This window comes from Triticum urartu, chromosome 5 (assembly GCF_003073215.2).
Source record: "Triticum urartu cultivar G1812 chromosome 5, Tu2.1, whole genome shotgun sequence".
NCBI lineage: Eukaryota > Viridiplantae > Streptophyta > Magnoliopsida > Poales > Poaceae > Triticum > Triticum urartu.
Window position 1 is genome coordinate 410,024,818 of NC_053026.1, and position 17,671 is coordinate 410,042,488.

At 42.3% G+C, this 17,671-nt stretch overlaps 1 long non-coding RNA gene across 5 annotated transcripts; it reads left to right on the top strand.

Moving 5' to 3' along the window:
* The first annotated feature begins 1,482 nt into the window (after window positions 1-1,482).
* Window positions 1,483-8,271, top strand: LOC125509372. 5 transcript variants are annotated; one of them, XR_007284070.1, is made up of 9 exons: window positions 1,493-2,169; window positions 2,878-3,253; window positions 3,355-3,395; window positions 4,133-4,230; window positions 4,297-4,393; window positions 5,708-5,784; window positions 6,736-6,779; window positions 6,896-7,801; window positions 7,901-8,271. It is a non-coding gene; the product is annotated as an uncharacterized LOC125509372 (long non-coding RNA). The 5 variants fall into 5 exon arrangements; XR_007284068.1 differs by having other exon boundaries at window positions 1,483-2,169; window positions 5,230-5,784; window positions 6,736-7,801; XR_007284071.1 differs by lacking the exon at window positions 6,736-6,779 and having other exon boundaries at window positions 1,485-2,169; window positions 5,230-5,784.
* The last annotated feature ends 9,400 nt before the right edge of the window (window positions 8,272-17,671 follow it).

A 17,671-nucleotide genomic window follows, 5' to 3' on the forward strand; every position in this document is an offset into this window, starting at 1 on the left:
ATGCAGTGGTCAGTTCGTTGCATGTAATGATATTAATGGCAAATAAACATTAAATTCTCTCATTTTCCTCTCCATCTTGGCCGCGGTGCACAACCGAAGATAACTTAGAGCATCTCCAGCCATTAGCCCCCCAGACGGCGATTTTACGCGCCCCCTGGGGGCGAGCGGGTGCTAAAATCGGCGCGGGGGCAAGCGGGTTCTCAGCCGCTCGCCCCAGGGTTGCCCCCAGACGCCCCCAGACGCGGGGTTTCGTTTTAAAAAAACTGAATTCGGCAAAGTTCGGCAAATTGGACAAAACGTTCGGCTAAATTCGGCAAACTTGACATATATTCGACATGTTCGACGTTACATAAGTTATTTTAAAAACCCAACTAAGGGATGAAGAAGTCGTTGAGCGCGGCAAAGTCGCCGACGTCACTGCCATCCTCGTCGTCGGCGGCGGCCTTCTCCTTCTTAATGGCGCGGCCGCCCCTGCTGGACCCCTACTCGGCGTCGCCATGGCGGACCAATGGCGGCGACGCGTCGTCATCGCTGTCGTCGAGGACGAGGACGCCTCCCTCGTCCCGGCCACGCGCCCAGCTTCGAAGCGCTCGAAGGCGAGGCGCTGGCGCTCCAGCTCCGTGCGTGCCCAGTCATCGCGCGCCCATTTAAGGGCTGCCGCGTCGTCAAGGTCCTCCTCCTTGACGCCGCCGGCGAGCCCGGGCTCCTCTTCACGACGGGGAGCCTCGGCTCCGTCTTGATGGCGGCGATCCCTTACTCTGTTTTTGGCTTGACATAGCGCGGAGGAGCCGAGGAGGAGGCGCGCCTGCCGCCATCGTTGATGACGATGCCGGCGCTGCGGGTGTGCTGGCCGAGCGGCGTCTCCGTGGCGGGCTCGGCCTTGACGGCGAACAGCGCCGGCGAGCCGGAAGAGTGGGAGGAGGAGCGGGAGGAAGACGAGGAAGAACCGAACCTCTTGGGCGCCCATGGCCCGGTGCTCCGGCGGGGGGTGTGGGCAGGACGGCCGCCGCGGCAGGGTATGCCAGCGGCGGGTCATTGCCGCCCTCAAGGTACACCAACACATCGTGGAGTGTGCGGCCGGGGACGCCCCACCAGACACAGCGCCCGTCGCTGTTCTTGATGCGCCCACCACCGGCGCCCCGTTCGTGGACGCCAGCCGCTGCGCCTGTCGGCGCTGGAAGTACTCCACCCACGACGCGTGGTTGTCGGCGGCGTACTTTCGTCAGGGACGAACGCACATGGTCGACCTTGGCGGCAAAGATGCCGGGGCGTGCGTCGACGTTGGACACCGGGGGGATGGGGACGCCCCTGTTGCTGAGCCTCCACCCCGTCGGCCCGGAGCGCATGTCCGGCGGCGCCGGGATGTTCGCCTCGAACAGGAGGTACGCCTCCCACTCCTGGAGCGAGCGGCGGCCGAAGCCGTTGGCCGCCGCAGCATCGCCGGGGAAACGTTCAGTATCTGGTGAACGGCCGGGTGCTGCGTATGGTGGCATCCACATTCATGATGATAAACTAAATCAAATTCGTAGTGAAGTTAGTGCTGAATTGCGCGTATGTATATTCAGGTTTAGTATGTGTTACAGTTGTCAAGTCATTCATGATGATGAACTGAATCAAATTCGTAGTGAAGTTAGTGCTTAATCGCATGTGTGTATATTCAGGTTCAGTACGTGTTATAGTTGTGAAGTCATGTGTAAGCTCGTGAGCAGTTTGATTTAGTAAGACAGGAAAATTACTTGAAAGAAATAGGTACAGCCACTGTGATAAATATCAGTAGCATTCACTATATATGTATGTAGAACATACCATAGTGATGATTTTGTATTGCTCGGGACAAGATTTGCATGCACCGATCATCGATTCAGTCTTTAAGGGTTACAGGAAAATGACATATTTCAGCCAGTAATAGTGCAATCATATATTTGGAGAAAGAAAGCGCGTTAACCACTTAGTATTAGAGTAAGATGCTACATGTAGAAGTACCATCTAAAAAGGACAGCAGTTAGCTCGTCAGTTTGCTAGTGGCAAAATTTCAGAGATGACTTCATTTTTCCAAAAAAATTGCTACACATTTGGATGACCTAATGATTTTATTTCTTTGCATTAGCTCATTCAGGTTGCGGGGTCTGAGATATTACGCATTCAGGTTGCAGAATCTGAAACAGATTGGTGAGTTTTCTTCTCACACATCAGAATCTATCTTAAATACACATGATCCTCTTCTCTCATTGGTTCGGATCAAATGTGGAGATCATTTTTTTGCTGTGACTATATATTATTTTCACCTTGGTGACAGCCAGATACATGCTATTTGCTTGCTTATGTCGATTTCTTGCCTTCCTATATATTGATAGATGCATGTCTTGGATGAGAGAAATATGATTGTCCCTATTTTTTGTGTCTTTCCTTATCATCCTTTTCGTAAAGATCCAAAATGTGTGTATAATCAGTAGACCAGATAGTGCATTCACTGAAAGTTATGAATGCATTTGTTTTCTTACTCGTCCTTGGGCCTTAAGATTGCAGCTCAAATTTCACATGGGGCTGTAACACAGAAGATCCATGTTTTCTGTTACCTAAGAAATCTTTTCACCTAAATGTACTTATGGATCTCAACTGTGACTTGTGAAAATGTAATTTGAGAAAGAACTACTTGACAATCGTGCTTGATAGAAGGTAGGATAGACAAACTCCCAGTTGTTCTACTGGAATACATATTTTCATTTTTATTTCAGAGTGATGCATAGTTTACCATAAGATATTCCAGGTTTTGGACTTAGAATTGTTGTTGCATTTGAGTTTTTTTGCCAGATCTGCTTTCTCTCTTCCGGCCATCTCTTATGCACAGAATAACTAACACTATATATTCTTACATAGATTTGTTCATCACACCAAACAAGCAACTGAGACGGCAAGGCGTTTGGATGAAGCTCTCTGCTTGATATGGTTAACTGGATGGTTTAGTGATCTGCTGTGGAGGGCTTGCACCCGCCGCCTCTTCTTCCTCTCTCTGCTTCCTTGCCCACCCCTCGTGGCACACACGAGCGGCGGCGGCAGCGGATCTGCGAGAAACATGGGAAGGCAGGACGTGGGACGGAGCAGATTGGCGGCGGGAAGCTCCGGAAGGAGCACGAGGCAGAGCAGATTCGTGCGACATCACGTCGTGGAAGGAGGCGGGACGACTCGCCTCCTCGCCATAATCGCAGCTCCCGTCCGTCCTCTCCACGTCTCCGTCGGTTCCCCCAATTTTGAGGTACGATGTCCTCTCCGGTCCCACTGTTTTCGCCGTTTCGTATGATGATTCCCGCAGATCTGTGGGTTTCTCATGTGTGCATTTTCCCTTGATTCTTGCAGCCACCAAGGCCATGGACCGGGACCTGTGTGTTCATTTGAAGGTGAGCTCCCGGGTCTAATCCTGATAACCCTTTGCAGTGGATCTTGCAGTGAATGGCTTATCGTCAGAAGGATTAGTTGTTCTCCCATGTGGTGTGCATTTAACTGTTGTAGTCTTAACTTTACTGCATTAGTTCTTGTATAGGTTTTGGGCAATAAGCTTTAGCGTAGTACTTAAAGATTTGTTGGAAGCAAAAACTAACCTATTTGGCTGCAGCCATGAATTCACATAATCCTATTGTTTGCTATGTAATGAACTAGCTGGTGCTTGATAGGTTCAATTCTTTGAATGTACTACTTGGTACTGTTTTTTTCAGTGATTAATGCACCTAAGCAGGATGTTGTATCTTATATAAATAGTATCCTGTAGATTTTGGAAAATTTAAACATCTAAAGTTGAAAATAATTCAGCTTCTGTGGTAGTGGCAGTGTGTATCGGTTTTTCTGGGTGGAAATCTTTGTCCTGGCGTGTACAAATATAGATACTCCTATTTATTTGTATTGAGCTTAGTTGCATTTATAGTGCTGGAGCTTCTTTTATTTGCATCAGTGGTGAATCCATTGTGTTTCCTGCAGGTATTGTTTCCTTTTACTCAAGTGCCTTCATACAAGATACTAAGTATTTTTCAGTTTTACCTCATTCCTTCTTATTAAACCACAACAGTACTATGAACTTGCATGTACCAGTGCTTCATATTGTTGTCTTTTGAATCTGACAAAATAACATCACGTAGTACAGACAAGAAAGTGAAAGGGGCGCTTACCTACTTGGCACTGCCGAGCTTCCGCCAGCAATGGAGGTGATTGTCTGCTCTCGGTTTCGTGGCGCCAATGGAGGTGATTGTCTCAGCGACCTTCTTGTTGTTCCTCTTCCTTCTGACATAATATGACCCGTTCTTGTAGGTGGGTGTGAAGTGAGCACACAATTGTTCAATGTTGCTGGATAGGTTCTTCCTGGTCGTCTTCTTTTGTTGAGGCCTGACGTTACAATCGCGTTAAGGTATGTCTCCTGACGCGAACATCTATGGATGTGGTTTCTTGTTCCTGTTCGTTTGGTTGGTTTATTGTGTGCATGAGGTAGCGCCCATCAGGTGCTCGTGCTTATGTCATAAGAGCAATGAGTCATAGTTCAGGGAAACCCATCTGGATGTTTCATAGATATTCAGCCAAAGATCAACTAATATAAGTTCATAAATCAGAGGCAAAGAAATGCTTATCACTCATTTGTCGAACAGATACTAACAGAACAATGGTAAGGTGAATGAATAATAACCTTGGAGGTGAATAATAACAAGAAAGAAAAACGTGAAGGGTGAATAAATGAAGGTGTTTGTATGCAAATTTCACTGTCCATGTGCTTCCTTGGTGTGCCTTTGTCACATTGGCAGTACCAAGTCACTTCAAAGCACCGTGACGTGGCAAAGAACTTAATCAGGATTTATGCCAAACCACATGCTAGGGAACAATGATCAATTTGATTTGATTAATAAATTTAGTTACCCAAGATCATATTTACTCTGTTAGTAATATAATAGATTCCAGATTCCGGTTATGCAGGCCTTCCCTTCCATTCCATTTGGAATCTGCTCTCTCTCCCTCTCCACATCCCACTCCCACTACCAAACATGCATCAGAAAACACATAAAGAATAATGAAGTAGTTGTATTCAGTGTAGTTCTGAACTTATGATCCTTCATAGGAAAAACGAAAACGGCTTCAGGTTTTAATCGCTCCAAATTCAGGGTTTAACTGCTGCAAATTCTTAGGTAAATGTCGGTTTTTAGCACACTTTTTCAGTTTTTTAACTTCTGCAAAATATAATATTAACTGTTACAGAACCAATTTGGAACTTCCTATTTCAATGCATAACTTCTGAGACTAACCGGGACACAAAAAATGTGGATTGAAGAGAAGGGGGGCCAAATCGTCGCCCTCTTGGTTCGATCTGAACGGCGGGTGCGCCGTATCTCCTAGGCTTTCGCGTCCGTGCGCTTATATCCCTGTTCCCGCCAGTCGCAAGGAAGACAGCGAGCTCTCCCCCGCCCTCCTCCACTAGAGACAGCTCACCGGCAGAGGAGGCGAGCGTCTTTGTTTGTTCAGTATTGTGTTGAGTCCCCAAGGGAACATGGTGCTGTGTAAACAATATTGGGAAGCACATGGCTGTTGAGATTTAGGATTTGTTGGTTTCAGTTTGTTTCAAGTTTTACTCCTGAATACTTTGAGATTAGTTTGTCTGCTGAGAACAATATAGGGTTAGTATAAAGTATGGAGATACATGGAGCCAATGGTGAAATGTGCAAAGCATTTTTCACAGGTAATTTCCCTCGGAAATCTTGCTTGCCGGCCTCGTCTTTTTCCTTCAGGTTGGTCGTTTGTCGTCTAAGTGGCAAGGTGAGCTAATTACTTTGTTCAATCTAGGGTCAAGATTCATCTCCCCTTCACCATTATTCACTTTCTATGCAATTATTCCATTGATCCATAAGTTTGGCATCCTCTGTTTGAGCATTTAGCTTGATTTTGCTGCCAATTACAAATTGTTTGCATCTGAACAGGCCCATTTCACCAAGGAAATTCCCTTGCTATGCTAAAGTAAACCTGTTATCAATTGCATTTTTTAACAAAACTTATCATTACTTACTATACTTAGTTTCTACTGATTTTCACTGAGAAATATTGGAGGCTAGGTAGTTGAATTCAAAATCGGTCCTATAAGCCCTATGTAGTTCCCATTCACTTTATAAAGGTAGGCGAAGCACGCACGAACCAATAGCAACTACATGATGCAGCCGCTCAACGCCCAATCCAATTTTTCTGCATCACAAACCTTTAAAAAGACACTTCATCGTTTAATCCGCATTTTTTGGTACTTGGTACATCCGGAAAATGATTGACTCCGGACTTCTTAAGAAGGCTATAGGAAGAGGGTTTAGAGATCCTTCTTCGCAAAACCGAGAAATTTCAGGGAGATTGTTTTAAAGGCACCTAGCTATTTCAATACTCTCTCTAATAGTCGGTTCGGTGTCCTATTGCTCAGTCAATTTTGTGAACCCGCAGAAAAGCAGTACTTGTTTATCGAAACAGAATAATGTTATGATCATCCAGAAGTTCCTTTGGAGTTTCCATGATCAATTTAACTTATAAACCTTTTTTGTTATGTACTATTCATGTTTTTTTGGAAAACAGAATAATATTATGAGTATCCAAAAGTTCCTTTGGAGTTTCATGATCAAATGAACTTAAAACTTCTTTCATTATGCACACATGTTTTTTTGGTCAGTACATATAAGATCTTGCCAAATAATTTTCCGAAATTTTCACCAAGCAACTGTTTTTTTTCTTCAGGATTGTGGGAAATAGGAGCTCAGCTGCTAGGCCATTCTATTGGTGTACCAATTCTGGATTATTCATTATGTTCTCTTTATTTCTAATGATAAACGTCCTTCCAGTATGACAATCTTAAATTTCGCCATTCTATTGGTGATTTTTTGGTATTTCATTGCAGGAGACATCAAATGTAGAGTCGTCATATCTAACTTTTACTTTGACATGGCTGGGTGTTCGTCTTCTACATATCTGGTTTATGCTCTATTGTCTACTTACCAACAAGAAGATAAGTTGAATGCTTCACCTTGGCAAAGTGCAGCTGTCAACGTTTTGGTTCTTCTGGATCTTAATTTGTTAAATGGTTCTGTTGTGATATACTATACTTATTCAGACAGGGGGCACTAATTTATCTTCCAGCAGGTTAATAAAAAATTATTTAGAAGGTCTCTTATCTGATTTCCAAATTAGATCCTTGCAACTAAACTGTTTAATTTGCTTGTCATCTCTTTGTTTACCGCATCAAACCTTGAAGTCATCTTATTCTTATGGCGTTTCTAGGCCATGTTGTACTTCTGACCTATTGCATTACACATGATTCGGTGGTTGATCTTAGTTGACCATGAAAAACTGTAGAGCATGCACAGTATTTTCTAACCAGGAACTTTTCCCAACTTGAGTATTGAAACTTGAACTAAGATTTTGTTCATAAATTGGAAATAAGCAGGAATTAACCAATCTTGTTTGTAATTACCACTGTATAAAATAATGTAAAAATCTACATGCAGTCTAACACAATTGCCTGTAAGCAATGGAGCCAAATAAATTCATTTTCCCAGCACCAAGATGCTCATGTCAGCTTCTAAGCTTGATCTATTTTATGTATGTGCACTGCGTGTAACGGGGTTTTGTTGTTGTATCATCTGTGCTGCCTGTCTTCTCACTAAACTAAATCTATTGTCAGACAGACACGTTAACAAATACGACAGCAAGATTAGTGCGCACAAGCCCGCCTCAAGAGGCGCCACCGGGTGGCGCCCCAACCACTAGTTTGTACAAAGGATGGAAGGTTCTGACCCTATCGGATGTAAGTGTATCTACAAATCCTGATGTGTCGTTTTTTCATTTAAAAATTACTGTATGTTGGTAGTTGGACTGACAAAACCTGTGTGACCTTGTATTGCAGAGCCAGATGAAGTTCATGACCAAGTCGTTTGTCTATGAAACTGGTAACCAAGCAGGAGAACATGGCGGTCCTGTCGTACTGTATGATGGACGAAGCAGTAGAGGAGTCGAGCATCGTGCTAGCTGGACTAATCATTCCATTGCACGGGGATGGTAAGCAAAAAGTTGTTTTTTGCTTTCCTGTAATATTTATCTAGGGATCTATGCAAAGACCGATGACCGTATCGAGTTTGTTGATGAAGTTTGGCTCATAGCCTAACTGAGTCGGCATGCGTATGAATCAGTGTCGAGCTGAAAATGAAATAGAGGTTCAGATTGTGTTGCTCTTTTATTTCGAGAAGAATAAAAATGGTATCCCGGGTGCCTTGACGACATCTCGTGTAAATAGTGCCAGGGAACGATTGTGGAGTTGACAGACAGACAAACGTGAATAAATGGCATCATCGATTAAATTAGAAGCATACGCACGCTTTGCCGCGCCGTTTTCTTCTTTATTTTTGTGTATGAAGCATCTTTTCCTATGATTGTTATATTATATGTATTGTTCTTATAAATTATTATGTCAATAGCATGAAAAATATAATGAGAATTTTGTTATCTAAAGAGAAATCATATTGGCTTGCTACCATTATCATTTTCATATTCGTATATTATTATGGGTGAGCTAATCTCTGGAACCATTCTAAGAAATTGAAAAGCAACGCAGGTCCTTACCATCGTCCTCACCGCACCACAAGAACATCAACGACACAACCAAATCGAATAACCCCGCCCCCAAACAAAATAGTGCCACCAAAACTGACCACAAAAGGAACTGCGACACACACAAATGACCCAATCAACCACACGAACCACACTCACATCGACCAAGCACTCAAGCAAGCATTCCCCGTCGCTCGAAATCAAAAACCACTCCCCCCTCCCACACAAAATCATACCCCCTAATCCCCCACAACCATACCCTATCACACAATTAAACAGACCAATTAGAAAACCATGAAATAAAAACAAAGAAAAGGAAATCCAAACCTTTAGACGGAGCACACGAAGGCGAGCAGACCGACGCAGGCTATCAGCTGAAAGCCGCGCCGAACCCACCCATCCACCGGGCAGACCGGAGGAGACCAATGCAGAAGACGGGGACCACGGGGGCAAGCAGAGCCGCCTCCCAAGATGCCCCCAACTTAACCTGCTACTCCCTCTCTCTCGGTTTACAGGGCATGCACGTACCCTTAGGTCATCAATTTAACCAATCTAATACAAGTCGTATATTACAAAAAAATATACCAATATAAACTTCAGATGTTTTATTTTTAAACGGTATAATTTTTGTGTTATATAGTTTATATTAGAGTGATAAAATTGACAACTTAGGTATAGGCGCAGGACTTGTAAACTGAAACGGAGGGAGTATGTATTACAGAACATAAGTAAATGCTCACGGTGATGCACACCTTTAGATGCAAAATTATGTGATTTAAGACATTGTGGATTGACTATTAGATTACCTTCATTGACATCGTGGCTGAAGGCTTAAAAGTTCATCCATGTCTTTGGTTTAGATTAGGTCTACCAACATCAGAAATGCTTTCTAAATTCTACACTCAAGTGAAACATTCGAATATTCGAAGGGCGAATAATACTGAAGACATTCGAAGGGTGAATAATACTGAAGACACTCAATTGAAGGAACAGCATTTTTGCTTCACTAAACAACATTCATAAGAAATCATTCTAAGCAATTCTTCCTCCAACGATACTCCACACAGCGTTTTTATTTTGCAAATATGATTCAGATCCTAAAAAGAAAAATCACAAGAAAAACATACAGTAGCTGATAAGTAGGAAGAACTATAAGTACCTCTTTCCCCAACCCGCTCACAAGCACAGTACAAATCAAATACATTGGCTGACATGCATGGGTGCTGAGAAGTGAAAAAAGAAAGTACATCTAAATCTAGTGCACTCAATTTGAGTTGACAAAGATCGCTCATCTCCTTCTGATTGTGAGGGAGTGGCTGATTGTGGTGGCTGGTTGTAGATCGTCAGTGGTCTGGCGGGAGGTGCGATCGATCGGCAAGGGCTACAAGACGAAAGGAGCAGGGGTATGGTAAATAGGAAATCTAGAGGGAAGTCCTCCCGGACAACGATGTACACGGAGGTAGCGACACTGCACGGCCTGAGTAGCCGGCGTCTCCATTGCCTGAGCATGCAGCTCCGGAGGGTGGAAGAGTGAGGCGCTGCTGCTGGGCCGGCAAGAGAAGAAGGCGCTGACATGGTGAGCATGGAGCTAGGGGAAACCAGAAGGCTAGGGGTGGGGGGCAGCGCCTTGGAAGCAGAGCGGGCTGACGACATGCAAGATCCAACTCGACAACCGGACTGCCACCAGCGTCGGCGTGCGGTGCCAAACCCTCTAACAACCGGAAACATGGGGAACAACTCAGGGGAACCTTTGACCCCCTCCGCGGCCGCCTATACCCCAAATACCACCTAATTGTGCAAGGTCGCACAACTCCGGTCATGAACGATTGAGCCACGCTACTTTTACCGAGCCGAACACTAAAAAAATTTCGTGCCGCAGAGAACCAACAGGGAAAAGAAGCAAACTTGGAACTTGCAGCTTCTCACGTCGTAGCATTTTTTGGGAGCTTAGTAATGTTGGAACACAAACACGAGGCTACACACGCGAGCTCAGTAGAGAGGAACGAAGGAGGGAGGAAGACGAACACAGGAATTTTCGAGGCCCAACTGCTTGCCTCTTTTCTTGCTTTCTTCTCTCCTTATTCTCCTCGGGAGCCAAGCTCACCGTTACATGCATAACAAGCCCACCTAGCGCAGCTCGATCTGATCGTGCCATCCCACAATCCGAGTCTGGCGGGTGACCAAAACAACCATCAGGAAAAGATGCCTCGACATGAACTCGCACGTGTCTCAGGCTCTACATGCAAACAGACCTCAGCATGCATGACTCCACTTGAGCACTATGACCCAACATGCACACGTCCATCCCCATGCGCAGCTAGCCCACTAGTACTTTGCTAACTTACTTCCATGCTAAACGTAACACCATGTGCATGATTCGACTAAACAAACCACTCACTAAACCTACAACAAAATTAGAACTAACATTCACCTCCCTAATCTTGTTACTCAACTTGCTTTCTTACGCATTGATCTTCATGGCTCGGCGTCAGCCGCGCCGTCTCGTGTTGGATGAGCCTCCACGCCTGGTCTTTGTTTCATCCGCCACCATGGGAGCTGCCTCATGCAGCTTCTCCATATTACACAACAGGCTCATGGATTTCTTCAGATTCAGAGGATAGAGCCGATTCTTGGATCTTGGTGCTTTGGCTACTAGCTTCCTTTTTACTTATTCTTCCTTTACTGTTTTCTATTTATTTTAGCTGCCAAATGATTTTTGTTAACTATGAAACTTTGCACATAATTCCTAGCCAACACTATAAGGTTGCATAAAAAGTTTGAGGCCAATTGGAATGGTTCAAATTTATAGTTGAATTAAAATGCTTTTATTTAATCTTGTTGTTCCACTAAATTAATTCCATGGGCAAATTGGGAAACCAAATGAGGTTAGTTCCAACATGTTCATTACTAGGTGAATATCTGCCGCCCATCGAACATTTTTATTTGATAGTTTGAAGAAATAATAATTTGGCTTGTTATTTGAAATTTGAATTTGACTCGGTTTTGGACTAACACGAGATTAATCAACAGTGACAATGGTGACTTGGCATCATTAGTAAGTGATTACTGTAGCCCAATTATCCGGGCGTGACACCAGGAAAGTACTCTGCGCAAGAAGAAAAAATAAGCATGAAGTCAGAAGCCGGCTTGTAGGACAAGTCGGCAAACAGGAGAAAGGAAAGAGCGACATACCATCGAGCATGTCCTCGATCTCGCCGTACCCGTCGGTCAGAGCTTTCTCCTTGTCCGCCCATTTCGAGCGCTCAGTCTCGAATTCGGCCTCAAGGGCCTCCTCTGCCTCCTTGGGCTTTTGGAGCTCCGCCTTGTGCTTGTCCGCCTATCGGAAAGCTCCTTGGCCAAACGGTCGCGCTTGATACGTCTCCAACGTATCTATAATTTTTGATTGTTCCATGCTATTATATTATCTGTTTTGGATGTTTATGGGCTTAATTATACACTTTTATATTATTTTTGAGACTAACATATTAACCGCTGGCCCAGCCCAAATTGATGTTTTCTTGCCTATTTCAGTGTTCTGTGCTACTATATTATCTGTTTTGGATGTTTATGGGCTTTATTATACACTTTTATAATATTTTTGGGACTAACCTATTAACCGGAGGCCCAGCCCAAATTGTTGTTTTCTTGCCTATTTCAGTGTTTCGAAGAAAAGGAATATCAAACGGAGTCCAAACGGAATGAAACCTTCGGGAAAGTTATTTTTGGAACGAAAACAATCCAGGGGACCTGGAGTTTACGTCAAGGAAGCTTCGAGGTGGCCACGAGGCAGGGAGGCGCGCCCCCCACCCTCGTGGGCCCCTCGTGGCTCCCTTGACCGACTTCTTTCGCCTATATATGTCCATATATCATAAAAACATCAAGGAACAGAATAGATCGGGAGTTCCGCCGCCAGAAGCCTCCGTAGCCACCGAAAACCAATCTAGACCCGTTCTGGCACCCTGCCGGAGGGGGGAATCCCTCTCCGGTGGCCATCTTCATCATCCCGACGCTCTCCATGACAAGGAGGGAGTAGTTCTCCATCGGGACTGAGGGTATGTACCAGTAGCTATGTGTTTGATCTCTCTCTCTCGTGTTCTTAAGGTGGTACGATCTTGATGTATCGCGAGCTTTGCTATTATAGTTGGATCTTATGATGTTTCTCCCCCTCTACTCTCTTGTGATGAATTGAGTTTTCCCTTCGAAGTTATCTTATCGGATTGAGTCTTTAAGGATTTGAGAACACTTGATGTATGTCTTGCATGTGCTTATCTGTGGTGACAATGGGATATCACGTGATCCACTTGATGTATGTTTTGGTGATCAACTTGCGAGTTCCGTGAACTTATGCATAGGGGTTGGCACACGTTTTCGTCTTGACTCTCCGGTAGAAACTTTGGGGCACTCTTTGAAGTTCTTTGTGTTGGTTGAATAGATGAATCTGAGATTGTGTGATGCATATCGTATAATCATACCCACGGATACGTGAGGTGACATTGGAGTATTTAGGTGACATTAGGGTTTTTGGTTGATTTGTGTCTTAAGGTGTTATTCTAGTACGAACTCTATGACAGATTGAACGGAAAGAATAGCTTCGTGTTATTTTACTATGGACTCTTGAATAGATCGATCAGAAAGAATAACTTTGAGGTGGTTTCGTACCCTACCATAATCTCTTTGTTTGTTCTCCGTTATTAGTGACTTTGGAGTGACTCTTTATTGCATGTTGAGGGATAGTTATATGATCCAATTATGTTATTATTGTTGAGAGAACTTGCACTAGTGAAATTATGAACCCTAGGCCTTGTTTCAAAGCATTGCAATACCGTTTACGCTCACTTTTGTCATTAGTTACCTTGCTGTTTTTATATTTTCATATTACAAAAACCTTTATCGATCATCCGTATTACACTTGTATCACCATCTCTTCGCCAAACTAGTGCACCTATACAATTTACCATTGTATTGCATGTGTTGGGGATACAAGAGACTCTTTGTTATTTGGTTGCAGGGTTGTTTAAGAGAGACCATCTTCATCCTACGCCTCCCACGGATTGATAAACCTTAGGTCATCCACTTGAGGGAAATTTGCTACTGTCCTACAAACCTCTCTACTTGGAGGCCCAACAACATCTACAAGAAGAAGGTTGTGTAGTAGACATCAAGCTCTTTTCTGGCGCCGTTTCCGGGGAGGTTAGTGCATGAAGGTATATCTTTAGATCTTGCAATTGAATCTTTTAGTTTCTTGTTTTATCACTAGTTTAGTTTATAAAAGAAAACTACAAAAAAATGGAATTAAGAATACCTCATATGCTTCATCTTTTTAATGCATGAAAATAAGGATTCCGATAATTGTGCCAAATTGTTAGAAGAAGAATGCATTAGAATGTTTGGCACTAAATCTTTGTATGATGAGCATGATTGCAATATTGTTAGTATTAATTCTTTGAATACCCATGATGCTAATGATATGCAAAGCCACAAGCTTGGCGATGCTATGTTTGATGAAGATGATATTTGATGAGCAAATTTATTATGATGAAAGCATCCCTCCTATCTATGATGATTATTGCAATGACACGTATGCTATAAAGAATAATGATATCCATGAAACTTGTCATCTTGATTTCAATTTTCAATCACACGATAGTTATTTTGTTGAGTTTACTCCCACTATTCCGAATGAGAAGAAGTTTGCTTATATGGAGAGTAATAAGATTTATATGCTTGGGGATCATGAAAATAATGCTTTATGTGATGGTTATATTGTTGAATTCATTCATGATGCTTCTGAAAATTATTATGAGGGAGGAATATATGCTTGTAGGGATTGCAATAATATCAAGTTAACTCTCTATGTGCTTAAAGTTTTAAAGTTATCCTTGTTTTACCTTCCTATGCAAGTTGATTCTTGTTCCCACAAGTTGTTTGCTCGCAAAATCCCTATGCATAGGAAGTGGGTTAGACTTAAATGTGCTAGTCATATTCTTCATGTTGCTCTCTTTATGATACAATTCTTATCTTTTATGTGAGCATCATTGAAATCATCATGCCTAGCTAGGGGCGTTAAACGATAGCGCTTGTTGGGAGGCAACCCAATTTTATTTTTGTTCCTTGCTTTTTGTTCCTGTTTAGTATTAAATAATTCATCTAGCCTCTGTTTAGAAGTGGTTTTATGTTTTAATTAGTGTTTGTGCCAAGTAAAGCCTTTAGGAGCTTCTTGGGTGATTGTTATTTGATCTTGCTGTAAAAAACAGAAAATATGCGCTCACGAGAATAATTTTCATTTCTTACCAGAGAGCGATAAAATACCAATTACACTTGCAGTAGATTAATAAACAAATTTACTAGGACTTCCTAATTTCTCAGGATTTTTGGAGTTACAGAAGTATTCGAATGATACAAATTACTACAGACTGTTCTGTTTTTGACAGATTCTATTTTCATTGTGTTGTTTGCTTATTTTGATGAATCTATTAGTAGTATCGGAGGGTATGAACCATAGAGAAGTTGGAATACAGTAGATATTACACCAATATGAATTTAGAATGAGTTCACAACAGTACGTAAGTGGTGATTTGTCTTCTTAGACTAACGGAGCTTACGAGTTTTCTGTTAAGTTTTGTGTTGTGAAGTTTTCAAGTTTTGGGTAAAGATTCGATGGACTATGGAATAAGGAGTGGCAAGAGCCTAAGCTTGGGGATGCCCAAGGCACCCCAAGGTAATATTCAAGGACAACCAAGATCCTAAGCTTGGGGATGTCCCAGAAGGCATCCCCTCTTTCGTCTTCGTTCATCGGTAACTTTACTTGGAGCTATATTTTTATTCGCCACATGATATGTGTTTTGCTTGGAGCGTCATTTTATTTTATTTTGTTTTGCTTGCTGTTTGAATAAAATACCAAGATCTGAAATTCTTAAATGTTAGTGAGTCTTCACATAGTTGCATAATTATTCGACTACTCATTGATCTTCACTTATATCTTTTGGAGTAGTTTTTTATTTGCTCTAGTGTTTCACTTATATCTTTTTAGAGCACGGCGGTGGTTTTATTTTGAAGAAATTGTTGAACTCTCATGCTTCACTTATATTATTTTGGGAGTCTTTTAGAACAGCATGGTACTTTGCTTTGGTTATGAATTTAGTCCTAATATGATAGGCATCCAAGAGGGATATAATAAAAACTTTCATATAAGTGCATTGAATACTATGAGAAGTTTGATACTTGATGATTGTTTTGAGATATGGAGATGGTGATATTAGAGTCATGCTAGTTGAGTAGTTGTGAATTTGAGAGATATGTGTGTTAAAGTATGTGATTCCCGTAGCGTGCACGTATGGTGAACCGTTATGTGACGAAGTCGGAGTATGATTTATTTATTGATTGTCTTCCTTATGAGTGGCGGTCGAGGACGAGCGATGGTCTTTTCCTACCAATCTGTCCCCCTAGGAGCATGCGCGTAATACTTTGTTTTGATAACTAATAGATTTTTGCAATAAGTATATGAGTTCTTTATGACTAATGTTGAGTCCATGGATTATACGCACTCTCATCCTTCCACCATTGCTAGCCTCTCTAATACCGCGCACTTTTCGCCGGTATCATACACCCACCATATACCTTCCTCAAAACAGTCACCATACCTACCTATTATGGCATTTCCATAGCCATTCCGAGATATATTGCCATGCAACTTTCCACCGTTCCGTTTATTATGACACGCTCCATCTTTGTCATATCGCTTTGCATGATCATGTAGTTGACATCGTATTTGTGGCAAAGCCACCGTTCATAATTATTTCATACATGTCACTCTTGATTCATCGCTCATCCCGGTACACTGCCGGAGGCATTCATATAGAGTCATATTTTGTTCTAAGTATCGAGTTATAATTCTTGAGCTGTAAGTAAATAAAAGTGTGATGATCATCATTATTAGAGCATTGTCCCAATGAGGAAATGATGATGGAGACTATGATTCCCCCACAAGTCGGGATGAGACTCCGGACGAAAAAAAAGAGAAAGGCCACAAAAAAAGGGAGAAGGCCTAAAAAACAAAAAAAATGAGAGAAAAAGAGAGAAGGGGCAATGCTACTATCCTTTTACCACACTTGTGCTTCAAAGTAGCACCATGATCTTCATGATAAAGAGTCTCCTATGTTGTCACTTTCATATACTAGTGGGAATTTTTCATTATAGAACTTGGCTTGTATATTCCAATGATGGGTTTTCTCAAAATGCCTTAGGTTTTCGTGAGCAAGCGAGTTGGATGCACACCCACTAGTTTCTTTTGTTGAGCTTTCATACAGTTATAGCTCTAGTGCATCCGTTGCATGGCAATCCCTACTCACTCACATTGATATCTATTGATGGGCATCTCCATAGCCTGTTGATACGCCTAGTTGATGTGAGACTATCTTCTTCCTTTTTGTCTTCTCCACAACCACCATTCTATTCCACCATAGTGCTACATCCATGGCTCACGCTCATATAATACGTGAAGATTGAAAAAGTTTGAGAACACCAAAAGTATGAAACAATTGCTTGGCTTCTCATTGGGGTTGTGCATGATTTAAATATTTTGTGCGATGAAGATAGAGCATAGCCAGACTATATGATTTTGTAGGGATAGCTTTCTTTGGCCATGTTATTTTGACAAGACATAATTGCTTGGTTAGTATGCTTGAAGTATTATTATTTTTATGTCAATATTAAACTTTTGTCTTGAATCTTATGGATCTGAATATTCTTGCCACAATAAAGAGAATTACATGGATAAATATGTTAGGTAGCATTCCACATCAAAAATTCTGTTTTTATCATTTACCTACTCGAGGACGAGCAGGAATTAAGCTTGGGGATGTTGATACGTCTCCAACGTATCTCTAATTTTTTGATTGTTCTGTGCTACTATATTATCTGTTTTGGATGTTTATGGGCTTTATTATACACTTTTATAATATTTTTGGGACTAACCTATTAACCGGAGGCCCAGCCCAAATTGTTGTTTTCTTGCCTATTTCAGTGTTTCGAAGAAAAGGAATATCAAACGGAGTCCAAACGGAATGAAACC